The sequence below is a fragment of the Moschus berezovskii genome, chromosome 8, assembly GCF_049115385.1.
Source record: "Moschus berezovskii isolate FMDL1 chromosome 8, NW_MosBer_1.0, whole genome shotgun sequence".
Lineage (NCBI taxonomy): Eukaryota > Metazoa > Chordata > Mammalia > Artiodactyla > Moschidae > Moschus > Moschus berezovskii.
Window position 1 is genome coordinate 102,380,403 of NC_142467.1, and position 10,383 is coordinate 102,390,785.

General features: G+C 38.9%; 1 pseudogene; it reads right to left on the reverse strand.

Annotated features, from left to right (window-relative positions):
• Positions 1–8,343: 8,343 nt before the first annotated feature.
• Positions 8,344–9,348, reverse strand: LOC129559322 (putative olfactory receptor 7A2; annotated as a pseudogene).
• Between the last annotated feature and the right edge of the window lie 1,035 nt (positions 9,349–10,383).

Genomic DNA, 10,383 nt, shown 5'->3' on the forward strand with positions numbered 1-10,383 from the left:
GTTCCAGATTGGCATTTCCCCAGCTTCACTGTGTGTAGGAATCATGCAGGATTGTAGTTCTGATACAGATAAGATTTTATCAGGTTCTGGTGGGCACAGAGATTCTGAAAAAACAAAAACAAAAACAAAAAACAATCAAAAAGCCTCCTGGGTAAAGTTGATTTTACAGGTCTTATTCTGGGGAACATATTTAGAATAGCAACATTTTATACAAATGCAGTAAAATATGCATTCTTCTCAAGTGCACATGTAAAATTTTCAGGAATAGACCATTTGTCAGGACATAATACAAGTCTCAATAAGTTTAGAATACTGAAATTATATTAAGCATTTTCCATCATAAAGGTATGAAACTACAAATCAACTATAAGAAAAAAGGTGGAAAAACCACATATATATGCAAGCCAGACATCATGTTACTGAATTGTATTGGGTCAACCTATGGCTGATTCATGTTGATGTTTGGCAGAAACCAACACAGTTCTGTAAAGTAATTATCCTTCAATGAAAAAGTAAACAAATTTAAAATAAAAAACAAAGAAATCAAAGGAGTGACTAAAAAACCCAGAAGACAAATGAAAATGAAAGTATGACATATTTGAATCTCTGAGATAAAGCAACAGTGTAATAAGGGGCAAGTTTATAGTGATAATGCCTACCTCAAGTAACAAGAAAGATCTCTAAAAAAGAATTTAACTTTATATCTAAAGGAGATAGTAAAAGAAAAGCAAATAGCCCAATGTTGGAAGGAAAGAAGAAAATAATAAAAGGAATGCTATAATAAAAATCAGTGCAGAAATAATGAAAAGTTGTTTAATAAAATTCAGCATCCTTTTGTGATAAAAATTCTTATGAAAGTAGGTATAGAAGGAACATGTCGGGACATAATAAAACTATTTTTGATAAATGCACAGTTGATCTAATATTCAACATTGCAAAGCTGAAAACCTGCACTAAATCTGCTAAAATCTGCAACAAGATAAGGATTCCCAATCTCACCACTTCTCTTTAATATAGTATTGGAAGTCTTACCTAGAGTAGTCAGATAAGAAAAAGAAATTAATAAGTATTCAAATTGGTAAGGAAGTGGTAATATTGTTTTTAAAATGGATAACATGGTTCTATCTATACAGAAAACCCTAAAGATCCCACATAAAAACTAGTAGAACAGAAAAATTCATCAAGGTAACAGGATACAAGATTGACATGCAGAAATCAGTTTCATTTCTTTATATTAACAATGAAATATCAGAAATGGAATGCAAACAAAAAAATCTCATCTAAAATCTCAATAAAAACACTTCAGAATAAATCTCATCAAGGAAGCAAAGGGCTTCCCTGATAGCTCAGTTCAGTTCAGTCCCTCAGTTGTGTCCGACACTTTGCAACCCTGTGAACCACAGCACGCCAGGCCTCCCTGTCCATCACCAACTCCTGGAGTCTACCTAAACCCATGCCCATTGAGTCGGTGATGCCATCCAACCATCTCATCCTCTATCGTCCCCTTCTCCTCCTGCCCTCAATCTTTCCCAGCATCAGGGTCTTTTCAAATGAGTCAGCTCTTCACATCAGGTGGCCAAAGTATTGGAGTTTCAGTGTCAACATCAGTCCTTCCAATGAACATCCAGGCCTGATCTCCTTGGATGGACTGGTTGGATCTCCTCAGAGTCCAAGGGACTCTCAAGAGCCTTCTCCAACACCAAGTTCAAAAGCATCAATTCTTTGATGCTCAGCTTTCTTCATAGTCCAACTCTCACATCCATACGTGACCACCGGAAAAACCATAGCATTGACTAGAAGGACCTTTGTTGACAAAGTAATGTCTCTGCTTTTTATTATTTTTATTTATTATTTTTTAAAATTTATTTATTTTAATTGGAGGGTAATTACTTTACATTTTTGTATTGGTTTTGCCATACAATGACATGAATCTGCCACGGGTGTACATATATTCCCCATCTTGAACTCCGCTTCCACCTCCCTCCCCATCCCATCCCTCTGGTTCATCCCAGTACACCAGCCACGAGCATCCTGTATTATGCATCGAACTTGGACTGGTGATTCATTTCACATATGATAATATACATGTTTCAATGCCATTCTGCCAAATCACCCCACCCTTGCCCTCTCCCACAGAGTCCAAAAGACTGTTCTATACATCTCTGTCTCTTTTGCTGTCTCGTATACAGGGTTATCGTTATCATCTTTCTAAATTCCATATATATGTGTTAGTATACTGTATTGATGTTTTTCTTTCTGGCTTACTTCACTCTGCATAATAGGCTCCAGTTTCATCCACCTCATTAGAACTGATTCAAATGTATTCTTTTTAATTGCTGAGTATTCCTCCACTGTGGAAATGTACCACGGCTTTCTTATCCATTCTTCTGCAGATGGACATCTAGGTTGCTTCCGTGTCCTGGCTATTATAAACAGTGCTGCAATGAACATTGGAGTACATATGTCTCTTTCAATTCTGGTTTCCTTGGTGTGCATGCCCAGCAGTGGGATTGCTGGGTCATATGGCAGTTCTATTTCCAGGTTTTAAGGAATCTCCACACTGTTCTCCATAGTGGCTGTACTAGTTTGCATTCCCACCAACAGTGTAAGAGGGTTCCCTTTTCTCCACACCCTCTCCAGCATTTATTGCTTGTAGACGCTTGGATAGCAGCCATTCTGACTGGCGTGAGATGGTACCTTATTGTGGTTTTGATTTGCATTTCTCTGATTATGAGGGATGTTGAACATCTTTTCATGTGTTTGTTAGTCATCTATATGTCTTCTTTGGAGAAATGTCTGTTTAGTTCTTTGGCCCATTTTTTGATTGGGTTGTTTATTTTTCTGGAATTGAGCTGCAGGAGTTGCTTGTATATTTTTGAGATTAATTCTTTGTCAGTTGCTTCATTTGCTATTATTTTCTCCTATTCTGAAGGCTGTCTTTTCACCTTGCTTATAGTTTCCTTTGCTGTGCAGAAGCTTTTCATTTTAATTAGGTCCCATTTGTTTATTTTTGCTTTTATTTCCAATATTCTGGGAGGTGGGTCATGGAGGACCCTGCTGTGATTTATGTCGGAGAGTGTTTTGCCTATGTTATCCTCTAGGAGTTTTATAGTTTCTGCTCTTACATTAAGATCTTAATCCATTTTGAGTTTATTTTGGTGTATGGTGTTAGGGAGTGTTCTAGTTTCATTCTTTTACAAGTGGTTGACCAGTTTTCCCAGCACCACTTATTAAAGAGATTGTCTTTTCTCTATTGAATATTCTTGCCTCCTTTGTCAAAGATAAGGTGTCCATAGGTGCATGGATTTATCTCTGGGCTTTCTGTTTTATTCCATTGATCTATATTTCTGTCTTTATGCCAGTACCATACTGTCTTGATGACTGTGGCTTTGTAGTAGAGCCTGAAGTCCTGCAGGTTGATGCCCCCAGTTCCATTCTTCTTTCTCAAGATTGCTTTGGCTCTTCGAGGTTTTTTGTATTTCCATACAAATTGTGAAATTATTTGTTCTAGCTCTGTGAAAACACCTTTGGTAGCTTGATAGGGATTGCATTGAATTTATAAATTACTTTGGGTAGTATACTCAGTTTCACAAAATTATTCTTCCAATCCATGAACATGGTATATTTCTCCATCTGTTAGTGTCCTCTCTGATTTATTTCACCAGTGTTTTATAATTTTCTATATATAGGTCTTTTGTTTCTTTAGGTAGATATATTCCTAAGTGTATTGTTCTTTTCGTTGCAACAGTGAATGGAATTATTTCCTTAATTTCTCTATTTTCTCATTTTTAGTGTATAGGAATGCAAGGATTTATGTGTCTTGATTTTATATCCTGCAACTTCACTATATTCATTGATTAGCTCTAGTAATTTTCTGGTAGAGTCTTTTTTTTTTTTTTTATTGGAGGCTAACTGTGAAGAAGGCTGATTGCTGAAGAATTGATGCTTTTGAACTGTGGTGCTGGAGAAGGCTCTTGAGAGTTCCTTGGACTGCAAGGAGATCCAACCAGTCCATTCTAAAGGAGATCAGTCCTGGGTGTTCATTGGAAGGACTGATGCTAAAGCTGAAACTCCAATACTTTGGCCACCTGATGCAAAGAACTGACTCATCGGAAAAGACTGATGCTGGGAGGGACTGGGGGCAGGAGGAGAAGGGGATGACAGAGAATGAGATGGCCGGATGGCGTCACCGACTCAATGGACATGAGTCTGAGTGAACTCCGGGAGTTGGTGATGGACAGGGAGGCCTGGCATGCTGTGATTCATGGGTTCGCAAAGAGTCGGACACGACTGAGCAACTGAATTGAACTGAACTGAATTACTTTACAATATTATATTGGTTGGTTTTGCCATACATTGACATGAATCCGCCCTGGGTGTACTTGTATTCCCCTCCTGAACATCCCTCCCACCTCCATCCTCCCCATATCCTCCCTCTGGCTCATCCCAGTACACCAGCCACGAGCATCCTGTATTATGCATTGAACTTGGATTGGTGATTCATTTCACATATGATAGTATACGTGTTTCAGTGCCATTCTGCCAAATCATCCCACCCTCGCCCTCTCCCACAGAGTCCAAAAGACTGTTCTATACATCTGTGTCTTTTTTGCTGTCTCATATACAGGGTTATCATTACCATCTTTCTAAATTCCATATATATGCGTTAGTATACTGTATTGGTGTTTTTCTTTCTGGCTTACTTCACTCTGCATAATAGGCTCCAGTTTCATCCACCTCATTAGAACTGACTCAAATGCATTCTTTTTAATGGCTGAGTAATACTCTATTGTGTATATGTACCAAAGCTTTCTTATCCATTCATCTGCTGATGGACATCTAGGTTGCTTCCATGTCCTCGCTATTATAAACAGTGCTGCGATGAACATTGGAGTACATGTGTCTCTTTCAATTCTGGTCTCCTCGGTGTGTATGCCCAGGAGTGCGATTGCTGGATCATATGGAAGTTCTATTTCCAGTTTTTTAAGGAATCTCCACACTGTTCTCCATAGTGGTTGTACTAGTTTGCATTCCCACCAACAGTGTAAGAGGGTTCCCTTTTCTCCGCACCCTCTCCAGGATTTATTGCATGTAGACTTTTGGATAGCAACCATTCTGACTGGTGTATAATTGTATCTCATTGTGGTTTTGATTTGCATTTCTCTGATTATGAGGGATGTTGAGCATTTTTTCATGTGTTTGTTAGCCATCTGTATGTCTTCTTTGGAGAAATGTCTGTTTAGTTCTTTGGCCCATTTTTTGATTGGGTCGTTTATTTTTCTGGAATTGAGCTGCAGGAGCTGCTTGTATATTTTGGAGATTAATTCTTTGTCAGTTGTTTCATTTGCTATTAGAGGGTGAGGGTGGGACGATTTGGGAGAATGGCATTGAAACATGTATATTATCATATGTGAAACGGATCACCAGTCCACGTTTGATGCATGATACAGGATGCTCGGGGCTAGTGTGCGGGGATGACCCAGAGGGAGGTAAAGGGAGGAGGGAGTTGGGAGAGGGGTTCAGGAAGGGCAACTCATGTACACTCGGGGAGGATTCATGTCAATGTATGGCAAAACCAACCAATATAATATTGTAAAGTAATTAGCCTCCAATAAAAAAAGAAAAAAAAAAAATACTGGAGTGTGTTGTCATGCCCTCCTCCAGGGGATCTTCCTGATCCAGGGATCAAACCCAGGTCTCTTCTGTCTCCTTCATTGGCAGTCAGGTTCTTTACCACCAGCACCGCCTATATATTATGCTAATACTTTTATTCCTTACTGTCTCTACCTATGGGTAAGGAGGTATTTGTTACTTTAACAGGTATATGTACAGACTGAAAATGAATGCCATGCATAATATTATAAAGTATAAAGTTTACATTATTATAGTCAATATCATCTCTGACTCGACGGTCATACTAAGTAAATTCCTTGTGGATTAGCTGGTAAAGAATCTGTCTGCAATGTGGGATACCTGAGTTTGATCCCTGGGTTGGGAAGATCCTCTGGAGAAGGGAAAGGCTACCCACTCCAGTATTCTGGCCTGGAAAATTCCATGAACTATATAGTCCACAGGGTTGCAAAGAATCAGACAAGACTGAGCAACTTTCATTTCACTCACTACTTCTGTATAGACTACAAGGGCAGATATGCATTTGATAAACAGTTTTGCCAGTGACTTTGGTAGCCAATGTGGACAAGAGAACAAAATCTTAATTCGGAGAATAAAGCCCAACGGACTGTTATAAAACACATAATTATATAAAGGTCTATACCATCAAGAACACCAGTTCAGCAATGGTATAAAAAGGGATGATGGACATAGAAGTGAAAAACTGTACTCTCAGGTTTTTCCTCTTCTATAATATTATAAACATGACCTCGCTTCCATATTTAGTTTTTTCCAGTGGATGATTCTTTTAATAAAAATGGTGACACAGTAAACTAGGGTGATATTTGTCATTTGAGAAGAAATGGTTCTTAATAAAGGACAGAAACAGTATGGACCTAAAAGAAGCAGAAGATATTAAGAAGAGGTGGCAAGAATACACAGAAGAACTATACAAAAATAAATCCTAATGACCCAGATAACCATGATGGTGTGATCTGTCACCTAGAGCCAGACATCCTGGAATGTGAAGTCAAATGGGCCTTAACAAAGCTAGTGGAGGTGATGGAATTCCAGGTGAGCTATTTCAAACCTTAAAAGATGATGCTGTGAATGTGATGCACTCAATATGCCAGAAAATTTGGAAAACTCAACAGTGGCCATGGGTCTGGAAGAGGTCAGTTTTCACTCCAATCCCAAAGAAAGGCAATGCCAAAGAATGCTCAAACCACACAATTGAGCTCATCTCACATGCTAGGAAAGCAATACACAAAATTCTCCAAGCCAGGCTTCAACAGTACATGAACCGTGAACTTCCAGATGTTCAAGCTGGATTGAGAAATGCCAGAGGAACCAGAGGTCAAATTGCCAACATCTGCTGGATCATTGAAAAAGTGAGTTCCAGAAAAACATTTCCTTCTGCTTTACTGACTACACCAGAGCCTTTGACTGTGTGGATCACAACAAACTGTGGAAAATTCTTAAAGAGATGGGAATACCAGATGACCTTACCTGCCTCCTGAGAAATTTGTATGCAGGTCAGGAAGCAACAGTTAGATCTGGACATGGAACAACAGACTGGTTCCAAACTGGGAAAGTAGTACATCACGACTTTATATTGTCATCTGCTTATTTAACTTATATGCAAAGTACATCATGCAAAATGCCAGCTGGATGAAGCACAAGCTGGAATCACAGTTGCTGGGAAAAATAACAGTAACCTCAGATATGCAGATGACACCACCTTTATGTCAGAAAGTGAAGAGGAACTAAAAAGCCTCTTGATGAAAGTGAAAGAGGAGAGTGAAAAATCCAGCTTAAAACTCAACATTCAAATAACTAAAATCATGACATCTGTTCCCATCACTTCATGGCAAATAGATGGGGAAACAATGAAAACCATGAGAGACTTAATTTTCTTGGGCTCCAAAATCACTGCAGAGGATGACTGCAGCCTTGAAATTAAAAGATGTTTGCTCCTTGGAAGAAAAGGTATGACCAACCCAGACAGCATATTAAAAAGCTGAGGCATTACTTTGCAGACAAAGGCCTGTGTAGTCAGAGCTGTGGTTTTCTACTAGTTATGTGTGGATATGAGAGTTGGACCATAAAGAAAGCTGGGCACTGAAGAATTGAGGCTTTTGGGTTCTGGTGTTGGAGAAGACTCTTGAGGGTCACTTGGACTGCAAGGAAATCAGCTCAGTCAATCCTAAAGGAAATCAGTCCTGAATACTCATTGTAAAGACTGATGCTGAAACTCCAATTCTTTGGCCATTTGATGCAAAGAACTGACTCATTGGAAAAGACCCTGATGCTGGGAAAGATTGAAGGCAGAAGGAGAAGGGGCAAAAGAGAATGAGATGGTTGGATGGCATCACCCAGTCAATGAACATGAATTTGAACAAACTCGGGGAGTTGGTGATGGCCAGGGAAGCCTGGTGTGCTGCAGTCCATGGGGTCCCAAAGAGACTGAACTGAACTGATTCTTAGTAAATTAAGGCAGTTCCTTGCAATACATAGGATTTTTCAACTTTTTCATATCAAAGTTTGAGAAAAAAAGTAAGGAAACAGGAAGAAAAAAAAGAGAAGAAAATCACTGAATATCTTCATTAATAAATGAGGTAATTCCAAAAGAAAAATAAATGAGGTAATTCCATTGTACCAGATAGTTGAAAAAATAAAAATTCAGGAAATAAATAAAAGAGAAACTTTCACTTCCACAGTCTGATTAAAGAATCACAACAACAGACTCTGAGGCATTGTGCCCTGCAATGATGGGCATTTCTCCAGACCCAGGATTATTTGCCTTTTTAGACTTACCATCACAAAGAGTCTTTTCAGAGCCCCCTTTATGTCTTTATTTCTCAGACTGTAGATGAAGGGGTTCAGCATGGGTGCGACCACAGTGTACATCACTGAGGCTGTTGCACTTGAGTGTGAGCTCTGGGTGGCAGCAGAGCTAAAGTACACTCCTAGGCTTGTAGAAAAAAATAAGGAGACAACTGAGAGGTGAGATGCACAGGTGGAGAATGCTTTATACTTCCCTTGAGTTGATGTGATTCTACATATGGAGGACAAAATCTTTGAGTAAGAGTAAAGGATACCAGTCAGGGCACCGCCGCCTAGTAGGACAGTTGTGAAATAAATCACCATGTAATTAGGAACGTTGTCAGAACAGGCAAGTTGGGTCATCTGACTGAGATCACAAAAAAAGTAGGGTATTTCCACATTAGTGCAAAAGGAAAGCTGCAACATCATTAAGCTTTGTAACAAGGAATTCAGAATACACATGATCCAAGACACCAGAACCAGCAGTCCACAGATTCGGGGATTCATAATGATTGTGTAGTGCAGTGGATGACAGATGGCCACAAAGTGATCATAGGCCATCACAGTCAGGAGGAAGATGTCCAACACTGCAGAGAGGAGGAAAAAATAAATTTGTGTGATGCAGCCTTCATAGGTTATAACTTTGCTCTGGGTCCGGATGTTCCACAACATCTTTGGGATGGTGGTAGAGGTGAAACAGATGGCTACAAAGGACAGGTTAGAGAGGAAGAAGTACATGGGGGTGTGGAGGTGGGAGTCTGAGCACACGACCAGGATAATGAGCAGGTTTCCAAACACGGTGATCAGGTACATGGAGAGAAAAAGCCCAAATATGACGGGCTATAGCTCTGGTTCCTCTGAGAATCCCAGGAGAATAAACTCTGAAATTTGTGTATCATTGCCTGGTTCCATGTATTTGAAGTAACTACCAGGAAAGAAAAAATATTACAAATATTCACAGAAACTTGAATGAAACATATTGGCTTTACATTTGGCCATCAAGAAACTAATTTTAACATTCTGTGTGCAGATCTGATTTATCCCTGTGCCATCTCTGACTTGGAATTTTTGTTCCAATCAACTTTCTCCCCAAGAAGTCATGTATTCTACAGTTTTAATGAAAAATTCTTCATGATTTCAGGAATGTAAATTGAGGTCTGACCATGATTCGTTAATAGTTACTATCTAGGCAATTACTTGTAAGGTCCTGAAGAGCAAAAGTGTCTACAGTTCAACAATGGAGAAAAATATGTAATACTTACAGATGGCAGCAAGTGGTATAAATAAATCTAAGGCAGCTATAAAGGAGACAGTAATAGTGCATTCAATTTGTCATGGATATTTAGGCAAGACCTGAAAACAAGGTGACATTTGGGCAGTGACTTCGTGTAAGAGAAGGAGAGAAATGAAAGACTATGTGTGGAAGTGTGTGCCTGGCAGAGGGAATGTTCAGAACTCAAATAAATCAATTTAGAAATGAAAGAGGAGATTTTACAACTGATACTAGAGAAATGTAAAGGATGATGACAGACTTTTGTGAGCAATCATATGTCAAGTTGGATAATCCAGAAAACATGGAAAAATTTCTAGAAAAATACAACCTCCCAAGACTAAATCATTATAAAACAGAAAAAGTGAAGAAGCAAGTCACTAGTAAGAAGGTTGAATAAATAATAAATAACCTCCCAACAAACAGATGTCTAGGATGAGATGCCTTCACTGGTGAATTCTACCATACGTTCAAAAAGGAATTAATATCAATCTTCAGAAAGTATTCGAAAACTAGAAGGGGAAGAGACTATTTCAAACTCATTTTATGAAGGCAGCATTGCCCTTATACCAAAATCAGACAAGGACTCTACAAGCAAAGAAAATTACAGACCAGTATCCCCACTGCAAACATTCTCAACAAAACACTAGCAAAACTAAATAATACATAAAAAGGAT